The sequence below is a fragment of the Mobula hypostoma genome, chromosome 1 (genome assembly GCF_963921235.1).
Source record: "Mobula hypostoma chromosome 1, sMobHyp1.1, whole genome shotgun sequence".
Classification (NCBI taxonomy): Eukaryota; Metazoa; Chordata; class Chondrichthyes; order Myliobatiformes; family Myliobatidae; genus Mobula; species Mobula hypostoma.
Genome location: NC_086097.1, coordinates 52,312,406 through 52,326,348, shown reverse-complemented (window position 1 = coordinate 52,326,348; position 13,943 = coordinate 52,312,406). Strand labels below are relative to the sequence as shown.

The following is a 13,943-nucleotide window of genomic DNA, read 5'->3' as shown; positions in this document are numbered from 1 at the left end:
TAAAAATGCTGAATAAAGTGTGATAGCTATGGAGAAAGAGCAGTGCAAGTAAACAATAGGGTACAAGATCATAACAAGGTACAGCTGCAAGAAAAAATGTATGAACCCTTTGCAATTACCTGGTTTTCTGTATTACTCAAAATTACTATTTACATTTACAGTAATGATACGGAATTAAGGATTAAAAGTTGTTTAGGTTTGCTGATAATAAAACATTTCGGTGGGACTCCTAATAACAATTGAACAAATGAGACGAGTGCACTAAGATTTGGATTTGGCAGGGAATCAGAGTAATACAGCACAAAACAGGCCCTTTGGACTATCCTGTCTATGCTGCCTGTCCTACCTCTCTGTACTAATCCCATTTATCCACATTAAGAGTAGCTTTTCATGGCTTGGTGAACCAAACACTTGTTAAATATTGTGTAAGTATCTCCTTCTTTTACAACTTCAGGCAGCACATTCCAGACTCCAAACACCCTCTGTATGAAAGTATTCCCTGTCAAGTCCCTTCTAAACCTTTTCTCCTTCCCTCACTCTCAATCTATTCCCTCCTGATAGTTGTTCCAATAACAGGTAAAATGGTGGCGGAATAATGTGCAGAAATAATACCATAAGATACAAGAACACAATTCGACTATTTGACCCATCGAGTCTGCTCGATGTCTGCCATTTCATCATGGCTGATCTAGTTCCCTCTCAGTCCCAATCTTCTGCCTTCTCCCCATATCCCATCATGCCCTGATCAATCAAGAATCTATCAACCTCTACCTTAAATATACCCAATGACTTGGCCTCCCAATCTGTCTGTGGCAACAAATTCCACAGATTCACCGCTCTCTGGCTAAAGAAATTCCTCCCTCATTTCTGTTCTAAAAGGACGCCCCTCTATTCTGAAGCTGTGTCCTCTGGTCTTACACTATCCCACCATAGGAAACATCCACTCTATTGAGTCCTTTCACCATTTGATAAGTTTCAATGAGATCCCCCTTCATTCTTTTGAATTCCAGTGAATTCCAGCATATCCTCCCCATGGCCCATGAGGAGATGATCTTAAGGAGGTCTAAGCTGGTATTCTTGTGCAGTCCTTAAAAACTCTGGGAAAAAAACAAATCAAGAAATAACTTCAGATGCAGGAAATCTGAATTAAACCAGAAGTGCTGGATACACACAACAGGTCAGGCAGTATGTGTGGAAAATGAAACAGAGTTAATGTTTTGGGTCTGAAGGTCTTCCTCCTGAAACATTAACCTTGTTTCTCATCCCGCATTACCTGCCTGACTGGCTGAATGTTTTTGGTTGATCAGAAAGACCTCACATAGATTTGTAAATGGGGCTCTGCCAGGGCTTGATTGGTCCCAAATGAATGTGATTTCTATGCCCTTCCAAAAGCATTTGATACAAGTTCCACATAAGCAACTTCGAGAATACTGAAGCTCCATTAAGGCAAATTATTGAAATGCCTAGGAAACTGTGGTGGTAAACAGCATATTGCACAGGATAAACAGAAGTGTTCCCCTTCATTACTTGACTGATGTTTTGCTAAGCTGCAAGAATCCCATTCCCTCCAACTGTGCAACAAAATAAAAATTGAGCCAGTACTACAACAGTGCTTGCTGCAGCCTTCCTTCACAGAGCACTCGGCTACACACAAGGTCACCTGATGTTTCAATTGAACCCTCCCATGTGTGACAGGAAGTTACCATTGCAGCGGATAAATGTAAATTTACTTAAAGCTACCACAGACTACAAGATGGAGACCGCTAACTAAATTAATCTAAGACAATAATGAGCGTCATTTTCACAGATATATTCTTTTTCATCATTTTTGCCTTGTATTAGATGTTTCAGACTGCTAACTACTCAATCTTTCAGCATTGCATACAATAATGAACACTGACCAAGTTCTGCTGTGGTTGAACAGACGAATAATGAAACCACACTGCAATTCATGGTTGTTCAAAACAGTAAGATAACAAGTTTCAGAACATATCTCATAGAATTTACAGTGGGGAGAGAGGAGCTCTCTACCACAGTCTTTACAATTAATGAAGTTCTTGATCGGTTTCATAAATGTGCTACCAAGTCTGCATACAGTCAAGATCACCCGTGTTCACATACTTGACTAGATAAGTATGTCAATGGACACCCTTATTGCCATTACAGCAAAAAAAACAACTCACAATTAAATACCTAGAACTTAAAGTTCACCCTTTCTTGTTGCATTGAAGACACCGCACATAATGCTAATGTCTAACAGGAGGATTACCACTATGCACATAATGCTAGTGTCTAACAGGATTAGCACTAAACACTGGAAAAATGGGGTAAGGAACTGAGCCCTACAAGTTGATTTTCATTTGAACTACGTGTAAAAAAAAACACTTTACGTACTTCATTTCCTCCAATGCAGTACGCACTGGCACCACGTTACTGGTGACTGGGAAGTGAGCCAGGCAATAAAGAACATTGTCCATGGCAGCCAGAACATAGCCACACAAAAGGATGCCAAGGAGTTAAGGGAAGCAGGGAATTTAGGGGAACACACCGATTTCTTCTGTCTGGGTACTCATGCAAAAAAGCTGATCTAGTACTCAGAAATATGTCTAGGCAGTCAATCTCCCAACGATAACTGTGTACCTGTGTCTTACTGCTATAGAGTTCGCTCATTTAACTGAGTGAAAAATGTAGGTCTTGAGTGGCTCCATTAATAGCCAATTTGAATAAAGACAGAAATGGCTGCTGGGCAGTAGATGACCTCATTACGTACTCACTTTGTGTCTGGTAACAATCAGAGATATATTGCCTCCAAAGTTGCCAGGGAAAATTCCCCGATTGCTACATTTTCTGGAAAAAAAAAGACCTGTATTGCAGTCTGACTTGGGCAAAATAGTCCTCATGTATACATCATGAAAATGCAAATAAGTAGCTACAATTTGCCACACAGCGAGCTCTACTGATTTCTTTCAATCCTGACATCTATACCTGTCAGTGTGGAATGTGTACGTTTCCCTGTGAGCACATGACTTTCTCCCCCCATCGTCTGCTTTCCTCCTACCTCCAAAAGATGTCTAATTTATATGCCACTGTAAATTGCTCTCTCACGTTGGTGGGTGGTCGGAGATTTGTGTGGACTGGATGAACTTGTGAGAGTGGATAGGTTACAGGGAATGATTTATGGAAATGCTCAGAGAGGCAGTGTAGACATGCTGAGGCAAATGACTTTCTTCATCCCAAAAGTTTAACAAATAGAAGTATTTCTAGGGAATAGGCTTTCAATTTTGTTTTTGCTGACCACAAGACAGAAATAGGCCATTCGGTCCATCAAGTCTCTTCCACCATTCCATCATAGTTGATTTATTTTCCCTCTCAAGCCCTTTCTCCTGCCTTCTCCCCATAACCCTTAACGCCCACACCAATCGAGAGCCGATCAATCTCTGCTCCAAATACACTGATGATCTTTGCATCCCAATCATTTCATAGTGCGAGCAATGCCCAACTTTCTGGAAACTGAGTCTTACCGTGTGACTTCTTTTTAAAGTAATATGACAGGAAAAGGAAGCTGAAATCAAACGATTTTGTTATTTAAAAGTACACATATTTGCTGTAAAACACGTGTCAACACTATTATTACATCAACATCTACCAAATTATTACACTTTAATAGGCAATATCATAATTGAACTAGGGCATAGCAGGTTGTTAAAATGTTTTGTAAATCATTTTACTCCAAAAAAAACCTTACCATTTTCTAATGGTGACTTTAGAGAATTGTATGATGATTGGTTTTAGCTACTTAAAATAAGACTAGACAATCACCTGTGAAGAATATTCACTGGGGTGCTGATTGTTTTAATGCATTCCCATTCCTCAATTACATGCCATGATTAGCTAAGTACTAATTAAACAATAATCAGACTCAATTATCTATATTGAAAATTGCTGCATGCCTTTTTCTCCTGACTGTAATAAATTACAATATGGTCAGTATAAATTGTGAAGATTATTTTTCTGACAAACATCAAGGCACCTGGACATAGTTACTGGTTTGGAGAGAAATGGTTTCTTCATCTCTATGTGAATGCTGGTTTAAAACTTTAATAAGAAAGGGTTGGTATTCAATTTCAGAGATTTTCCAACCCTAATTCAGGCTCTTCATTAAAACATGACTATAAAAAGGATTCAATATTTTTCTGTGAAAGTGGACATAATCTAATCAAAAAAAGAAAAGAATGCTGAATTAAATTGCTTGTACATTAATTGATTGTCTGTTCAGCAGAAAATGAGAACATTTGACTTTGTTATAATTGTGGAGGTTCACTTCTTATGTTTGCCAAGGGACAGGACTTTAGGCATTCAATAAACCACTAAGGATGTTAAGTAAAATGGAATTGGAACCCCTTCATTCAATGATAACATCCTTGTCATATTGTAAGGCTGGACACAGAGATGACACTGTGTTATACTCCAGAGACTGATACAGTATATTAATCTTTAAATCTATCATAAACAGCAACTGGTGTGTGCTGGGATGCAGAAGTCCTGGAGTAATGATGATCAGGATGATTGTTAAAAGGAAGCAGATTGGATTTCTTACTTCTTGTGAATTTCATGATTTTCTATTGCAGTACTTACCCACTGCCTGATCTCAATGAAACTCACAGTTCATGAATAGCTAAAACAAATAAGCCAAGCAATTTTGAGGGACATTCCAGAAGCTTTATCATTTGTTTCAATAAAGTGCTGCATCACTAAGTGGAAAGAAAATTGGAAGAAATCCTGGGAGTCACAGCTACCTTAATTTTTTTGGGGTATTTCAGCCAGTCTGTTACCATTCTCTATAATGCCTTCCTAGATAATAATTCATCAGAAATAGGCTTAAGTTTCTCTAGGAATTGATGATTGACTTGTCTTACCAAAAATCATGATTAATGTGATAATTTTCAAAGCTTCTATTGAGTTATTACCCAGAAAATGCATTTAACAGTAAACCAAAATAAAACCTTTGAAATTCACATTTTTATATTGTAGACAAAAGACTTGCTCTGACATTATGATGCTCGTTTTCAATTTGAATTACAGACAAAATGACAGTAACCGGAGCTTTGACTGGCAAGATTCCCACTTTTGCGCAGCTATTGCTGAGGATCTGAGAGAATGGCACATTGTTAGACCAGTGATCAAGCTGGTGGGCATCGGCAGCAGCTTTTAATAAAGGAGTTGTGAGGGTCAGTATTTTTCTAAGGCACTTGGAATTTTGTTGGAAACAGATTTCTTCTTGTGAAAACGTATTCCTAGAAGTACAGAAGATGTGGGGAAAAAAAACATTGCTGCTGATCTAATACACTTGTGGTTCCACAGAAGACAAGCTAATAATCACTTCCATACTTGGAGAGATTTGCATTTCCCACCAGGGAGGGAAAGTAAATCAAAAGTCATGTCACTGCATGAGTTCTTGTGCATCTTCATCGAGCCTGTGTAAGAACAACCTTCATCCAGAGACTGAAGGGAGCCAGTTATCTGTTCAGTATCAGTACTGCAAAGCAGCATGGGCTCAATAACCAGAAAGCTTCACCATTACTACCTCGACCAGTTGATCCAGCCAGACAGTTAGCATGTTAGCTAGTTAGTAGTATATTAGCAATGTTACCATCAGAAGTGTGATCTTTTCCCACATTTGCTTGATTCATTTATTGAAGGGATTTCTGAATTTAGAAACTTTCCAGTTATACAACATGTCAGCTCATAAATGTTCCAATTAAACAGATGGCTACATTAAAATCTAAGAAAAAGATTACATCAGTGTATCAGGCATGTTTGTAAAACTCACATAACTCTTTAAGTACTGATCATAGCCAGCTGGTGATCTGGGTGTCATTTTGACTGTGCCCACAAGCATAACAGCCAAAACTAGATCAAGCATCCATTATACATTTTTACTGATTAATATGGCCAGGCCAGACAACATTCGAGGCCAAGTACTCAGGGATTGTGCATACCAGTTCATGGACATTTTCAACGCTTCACTCATCCAGGCTGCAGTCCCCACATACTTCAAATCTGCCATTATCCCTGTACTAAAGAACTCTACTCCTTCAGAAATAAATGATGACCGCCTGGTGACACCGACACCAATCACCATGAAGTGCTTTGAATGGATAGTAATGGCACATCTCAATCTCCATTCCTGCCACATTGGACAGTCACCAATATGCTTACTGACAGATGTGCTCTACGACAGATGCCATAGCATCTAACTTATGATGTACCTGGCCCTGGCACACCTAGAAGACAAGGATACTTATGGCAGAATGCCTTTTCTGGATTTTCTGGCATTCAACACTACTGTTCCACAGCCAATGGTGAATAAACTCCTACTCCTCGGCTTAGTACACCACTGTGAAACTGGGTGTTGGATTTTCTAACCAACACACCTCAGATAGTCAGGAAGCACAACCGTTTCTCCCTCTCCATCATCCTCAGCACGGGTGCCCCCCACAGGTAAGATTTTCATTGCAATTGTACATACATGTACTTGTTCATATGGCAATATAACTCGACCTTAGACTTGGGCAGATGGGAATAGTGAGGGGAGAGGAGAGAAGAAGAGGAGGAGATTTGAGTGGGTAGAATGTGTGCAGCTGATAAGACCATAAGACATAGGAACAGAATTAGGCCATTCCATCTTGGCTGCTCCCAGATCCCACTCAACACCTGCCTTTTCGCCATATCCATTGATGCCATGACCAATCAGGAAGCTATCAACTTCCACTTTAAATATACCCATGGGCTTGGCCTCCACCACAGTCTGTGGCAGAGCATTCCACAGATTCACTGCTCTCTTGGCTAAAAAAAATTCCTCCTCAATTTTGAGGCTGTGCCATCTAGTACTGGACGGCACACCATAGGAAACACCCTCTTCACATCCACTTTATCTAGTCCTTTCAACATTCGGTAGGGTTCAATGAGATCCAACCGCCCCCCACCCCCAACATTCTTCCAAATTCCAGTGAGTACAGGCCCAGAGCTGTTTATTTAAAAAAGTTCTAAAATATGAAAACCATTCTATTAGTGACTGACCAATAATGATTCATGACAGCTGTTCCTGAAACTGTGCACCTGAAAAATCACTAATTGTACCCTTCTTAAATCAAGACTATTTAATTGAAAACAACCAATCATAATAGCTTTTGACATCCCCGTTTACCATGGCAAACAGAGAGTCTAGAATCTGAAAGCTTGAACTAAAACTAGTGTCCACCACATGAACTACAACCATTGAAAGGCCATTTATAATCAAGAGCTCAGCAAAGCTGTGGCCAGGAAGTATGAAAGTGGAAGTAAGAGGCTTGAATCTTAGAGGGAGAAATAATTGTAAATGGATGTTTTATTTCTGATGCTTGAAAGCCAGTATTCTTGGCCCTTAAGTATATCAACTAGTAAAAGTGAGAGCAATGTCTGGATAGATAAAACTATACTGCAATTTTGTGGGCCAAGAAGAGTGGGTGTTTCTCTATCAAACTACTTAATTTGACCTTTACAATTGCTTAATCATACCTCTGCCTCCACTAACAGGCAAGTTTCCTAGAATGTCCAATGCCCAATCAAATCCCTGCACTTACAAGCCCCAAACATAAAGATTTTCATGGAGTCTATATTCAGTCAAATAAATATCCACCAATTTCTAGCTGCTGTTACACTTGGTAAAATGGCAGAGCACTTGGACACTGTGGCCTCTCTGGGTCCAAACAAAGGTGTGATTGTTCATCCTTAATGTCTTTTTCATGAGTGCAAGACAGTGCTGGTTATCAAGGACACAGCTTTTCCCCAGCGGTGGAGCTGGACTTGTTGCACACTGTGGTGCAGCCTGCTTCAGCCACCCAGTGAAGAGGACACCGCCAGTGGCGTTGCACAAAGCACGATCCAACAGACGGGGGATGATTGTATTAGACATTTCTGTTATGATTGCAAAACCTGCTGGACATTGGTAAATGTAGAATACTGAGAGCCTTATTCGCCAGTTCATTAGCAAGACCTGTGGCTGGGGAGCTGTGTGACCTCAGCTGTGGTGCAGACCAGGTCTCATTCAAGCCTTGGAGATACCCGTGAGGCCGCTGAGGAAGGAGATGCCGGAGCTGGGCATGTACCACTGGAGTCTACGTTGGGTTGGGGGCTGTCCCTTCTATCAGGGTTACCCTCCAGTATTCACTCAGTGGGAGACAAGCTGGATGGTGATCAACTGCGGCTGCACTATGAGGAATGCTACGGGCTGTTCTTGCAGAAACAGACAACATTCATGCACCATCATTCTACAGGCCATGATCACTCAGGGACTTGGGCTGTTATATTAATTCTCAAATATTTTTTGTCACTGTTTCTGCTATCATAGTATGTGCTACAGGTGCTGTGTGACTGTGGTTCTGTATTTTGCACCTTGGCTCCAGAGGAACACTTTCATTTGGCTGTACTCATGTGTATGGATGAATGACAATTAAACTTGAACTTGGAAATGCATTAGACATGCATAAGATTAAAGGGGAAAGCAGAACTAAAACTAAATAAATATGATCATGTTTTTCTCTGCCCCCAGAATATTTTTCTTGTATTGTGATTGACTAATTAGTGTATTTTTTCTGGTACTTTTAAAGCAATAAATTTCAGATTATTCTATGCAATAGTTTAGAATAATTTCAGTCATGTGTTCTGAAATATTTCTCCAAGTTGCCAATCACTATTGGAGGGATTCTACCATTTATCAGAGTAGTTTCTAATTCACGTACTAAAAACAATTTTGATATTGGAGCTCTTCTGCATTTTAACATAGAGACATTGAAATCCACAGCACATTACAGGCCCTTTGGCCCACAGTGTTGTGCTGACCATGTAACCTACTCTAGAAACTGCCTAGAATTTCTCTATCGCATAGCCCTCTATTTTTCTAAGCTCCATCTACCTATCTGGGTCTCTTAAAAGACCCTATTGTATCCGCCTCCACCACCGTCGCTGGCAGTGCATTCCACGCACCCACCACTCTGTGTGAAAAACTTACCTCTGACAAGTCCCTTGTACCTACTTCCAAGCACCTTAAACCCATGCCTCCCCATGTTAGCCATTTCAGCACTGGGAAAAGCCTCTGGCTATCCACACAATTAATGCCTCTCATCATCTTATATACCTCTATCAGGTCACCTCTCATCCTCCGTCACTCCAAGGAGAGAAGTCCAAGTTCACTCAACCTATTCTCATAAGGCATGCTCCCCAATCCAGACAACATCCTTGTAAATCTCCTCTGCACCCTTTCTATAGTATCCACATCCTGAGGTGACCACAAATGAACACAGTACTCCAAGTGGGGTCTGACCAGGGTCCTATATAGCTGTAACATTACCTCTCAGCTCTTGAACTCAAACCCATGGTTGATGAAGGCCAACACACCATACGCTTTCTTAACAACACTGTCAACCTGCGCAGCAATTTTGCGTGTCCTAAGGAGATGGCCCCCATGATCTCGCTGATCCTCATTTGTTTTACATTCAACAAGTAAAACACGTTTTTGTTTAACATTCAGAATATACAGAAGACAATTTGTTCTAAACGGCGGGGGGGGGGGGGCGGTTCCCAATTTTTTTCATGCCATTGTCCAATACCATTAAGCAAGGGGTCAGTGGACTCCAGATTGAGAACCCCTGTTCTAAACATTCATAACGCAGTAGCACGTTATTAAGTTCGTGTACATGACTCTTGATTCTACACAATTCCAATATTGTGATAATGGTACTAACAATGAGAAATAGTGGTGCTAGTTTCCACAGTGCTCTCCTCATGCCGTTTAAAAGCTATATTTGAACTTGTATAAATCGACTATTGTGATCATTTCTAATTCAATGCAAACACCTGGTGTTGATTTATCTATCTATACACAATAGCCCATTGTTAGACAATGATAGGCCATTCATGGATTGATATCCGCATCAATCTGAGGCTTCTCGTAGAAATGAAAGGCGCTCTTCACTTTAGTTATTGGATTCAAAATGACGTAAAGGATTAAAACAATACTTCGTGTTCATGATTTGGTAATCTAATCCAGATATCATTTTAAACATTGGTAAAGTAACAATTGCCAGTGAACAACTGACTGATTCGAATGTTATTGAAATCAGCTGCCCATCAAATTCCAGTCATCGTTCCATGTGACAGACTGGGAGTAGGGAATGTACATGAGACTGTAAACCTGAAATTTGACCCTGGATTGTCTGTCGCTGTGTTAGATCTAGAGCATTTCAGTAACAGATTGGGAGGGGTCAACATAAATTCCTTTGGGTTGTGATCTATCAGATTCTTGTGTGGGTATAATTTCCCAAATGATTCTCTTTTGTGAATTAGTTACATTTTCTGGTGCACATTAACCCTGGACACAGAATGCAGGGATTAAATTAATCAACTTGCATAACAACAAGAGCCAACTAAAGCAGACATGTTTATATATTACTTCGTATACAGTATTTCCTGTCTCTCATCCCCCCCCCCCCCGTTGTTTGGGTAATGCCCCATTTATTCCACACATCAGTTCAACAGAACTTACCATTAAATATGTAAAATGCATTCATTTCATTGGACACTTTAGATATTCCTATCCATTCAAGTAATAACCTGTATTTTGATTGATATTTCATATCAAAAATATTTGTTGATCGGAAATGCTAACGTATTACAGGATATATACTTTTCCGATTCAGAAAGCATCAAACGATGTAGCTAAGATTCCGTTTGAGATAAGGTGAATTTTGAAGTGTCTACATTTCTTCAGTAAAATGGAGGAAATAAAATGTAAATAAGTCATGTGATATAACAATATTCAAAAATAGCAGATATGTTACTAATTAAATGCTATTACTGGTTAGCGTATCGATGCCTTTTTTCTTTCTTGATAGAGTGGCTCACGCAAAATTTCAGTTATTATGAAAAAACGCGGCTGTATACCATATTCTGTAGTCTCAACAGCGTACAAAAGTCAATTCAGTATTAAACTTTAAATTTTATTTCAGGTAACATTTCACTGTTCCGGTATTTTGGCTCTATTTGTTCAGAAAATGGTTTACAAGAAACAGCTGAAAACTTGAATAGGAAAATATATTTTTTACAGAAAAATATATGCAGGCTTCTCCATAGTTTATGTGGCTAACCGGAGAACATAGTTGTCGCTGTTACAGTGTGTTCTTTAGAACAAGATTTTTAAAGTATTACTAAATGATGTAGTTCAAATTCTGAAGCTGAATAAATGAATTACAGTGAAGCCATTCCACCCTCTTTGAAAGGAGCTAGCCTTCTCCTTAACAGCTACACGTTTGTTAGCCACAAGGTTTCACACTAAAGACACTGGCTTTCTCTAACATAATTCACAAATATACTGCACAACACGCTTATTTCAAAGATACTGATAACCTTAGGCCACTGAATAATTAGGAACACTTCTTTAACCATTTTGTAGGCTGATACAACAGCTATAAATACAAATCAAGTGGGCATTAAAATTACATTAATCATTTTTTTCCAGTGACATTAAAAACAGTGACGGAAAACGGTAATTTTTACCTTCTACGACGAACCAAGGTCAGATATACACTCTCCTTTTCTTAAAATAGGCTAAATGTGCAGGAGATTCCAAGCTTAGCAGCTGTGCAAGCAGCAGCCCTGGGAGACGAGTCCACACCCAGCTTTGTCTTCAATCATCATTCTGTCTACAGGAAGCAGCAGATCTCCCACTTCCTTCTCTTTCTGACTGCTTTAACTTCCCCTCTTCTCTCTCCCTCATTCAGCCCCTCTCTCCTTGCGCACCGACCTCTTTCCTCTCATCCCTAGCTCTGAGCAAGAACGTTATTTGCTCCTTGGCAGAGATTTCTCAGTACTTTCTGAGCAATGCGCTCGCTGCTTTCTGAGTTTCTCACGAACCATTGGGTGAAATCAATAGGGAATTTTGGTTTAAGCTAAAACATTAAGCATTTTAGAAACATTCTGAAGGCTTGCTTCCTTTCTTATAACCAACTGACCCACCCCAAACGACTTTCTGTTCCCCTATCAACTGCTGTTGTGAAGGGGTGTTTGTTCCTTAACCCGCCGCCCCAAGAAAGACCATCTATGTTAAAAAAAACAGTTACTGTATATTAATGACTGTTTGCACCCAACCTCAATCCAAATTTTAGCTTTGCCGTGTTCCTGTGAAGGGGCACAGCGGACTGTAATAAAATGGATTTCCCCGGTGCTACCATGGCAACAATGAATGACTGATTTCCTGTGTTGTTTACGTTAATATAGCGATATACTGCTGTTGTTGCACAGCAAAGAGAGAGAGAGAGGAAGAGAGAAAGCACTCAGTAATAGAGTCTCTTCTCAGATCGGTAAAACGAATCCCTTTCTTTCTTCCAGCATTCTATGTTAGCTGTAACAAACAACGTGATTAGTTCAAAAGCTTTAGTCACAGCAGAGCATGTTGGAAGCACAATTACATATGTTCTTTCTTTGGAGTGCACCGTTCACAACTACCTTGCCCAGAAAATGATTGCTCAAGTGTAGCAACTTAGGATGCACGACTGATTGTGTAAAGCAATATTCCCTAAATGCCATGTATTGAACCGTTCTATCAGTCATTCTTTCAACCTGGGCATGAATGATCCAAGAATGCCTAGAATAAATTAATATTAATTTTAATTTTTCTGGTGGCAATGATTAATGTTTACTAAGTAATTGTTACGTTCTCAAATTACCTTTTTAATAAAAAAGTTAATAGTATTGTTACATTTTGACTTTAATAATAATAGTTTATTGATCCCGCGTGGAAAATCCTTTTGTTGCAGCAGCAATATTTAAAAACACACTTAGGAGTGTGCAGACTTTTATTGGACTTGTCACTGCAATAAAATATCCTCTGTATATTAGTAATACTTCTGATTTTTATAATGCCTGATCAAGACTGCAGGATGTTCTAAAATGCTTCACAAAAGTGAATTAATTTTCAAAGTGTGAACACTGTTACATGAAAGGCATAACAAACAAATAAATGTGATGGCATGCTTCAAACTGCAGCAAGTGGGACAGGGTTATGAGAACATTGTCAAAGTACAGGAAAACTCTCCATTCTTTAAATATTGCCAACTGTCCTTTTGGACAGGCTGTGAAAGTCTCAGTTTGGGCATTAAATTTAGGAAATGATCAGCATTTAATGCCTAAGTGTAACCATGCTTGTAAAGGTGGTGATCGGCCATCTTGAGCTACCTCAGGCCTATGCAGGACATGTTCTCACAGTACTCTTTGGGATAGAGTTCCATGAATTCGACACTGTTAGGGTGACAACATGAGATGCTTTGGTGAGGCAGAGTCAGCATTCGGTTCCTTCCTGCAGTTATCATCCATTTTTTCAGGTGCAGACATCATATTTTGGAATGTGATGTTGAAGAAGATTTAGTGAGATACAGATTCTACAGCCCACAGCCATGGCGAGGAGAGAATGAATGTTCAGAAGAGAAAGATGGGAGTAGGATGCTATGGCCCAGAAAGTACCAGCCTTATTGAAGCTGCACCCTTCCAGAAAAAAAGAGTATTTCCTTGCACTCATTTAGTGCACCTTGGAAATGGTGGAAATGCTATATGTGGTATGACTTTTGATATGCTGTTGTACCTGCTACTGTTATTAGTGAAGTTCAACTGCACTAATTTAAAAGTCTTTGTATATTAGTTCAATCCTCATTGATTACATTACTGCTGATGTAACCTGGACCCACAACACGTTCTCACTAGTCAATAAAGCACAACAGTGTTTATAATTACTGAGGAGATTGAAGCAAGCAAGCATCCCCACCCCCATTCTAACAACTTTCTGCAGGAGGACCATCAAGAGTGTCCTGCCTGTGTTTTTACGGAAGCTATAAGACATTGGACCACAAGACCCT

The 13,943-nt window shown here is 39.6% G+C and overlaps 1 protein-coding gene across 1 annotated transcript in view; it reads right to left on the bottom strand.

The window, feature by feature from the left end:
- Positions 1-12,090, bottom strand: part of LOC134355657 (guanine nucleotide-binding protein G(I)/G(S)/G(O) subunit gamma-2) — a 57,366-nt gene extending 45,276 nt beyond the window's left edge. Inside the window, exon 1 of the mRNA XM_063065943.1 lies at positions 11,593-12,090. The gene's annotated coding sequence lies outside the window, so the exon portion shown is untranslated. The remainder of the gene's footprint in view (positions 1-11,592) is intronic.
- Between the last annotated feature and the right edge of the window lie 1,853 nt (positions 12,091-13,943).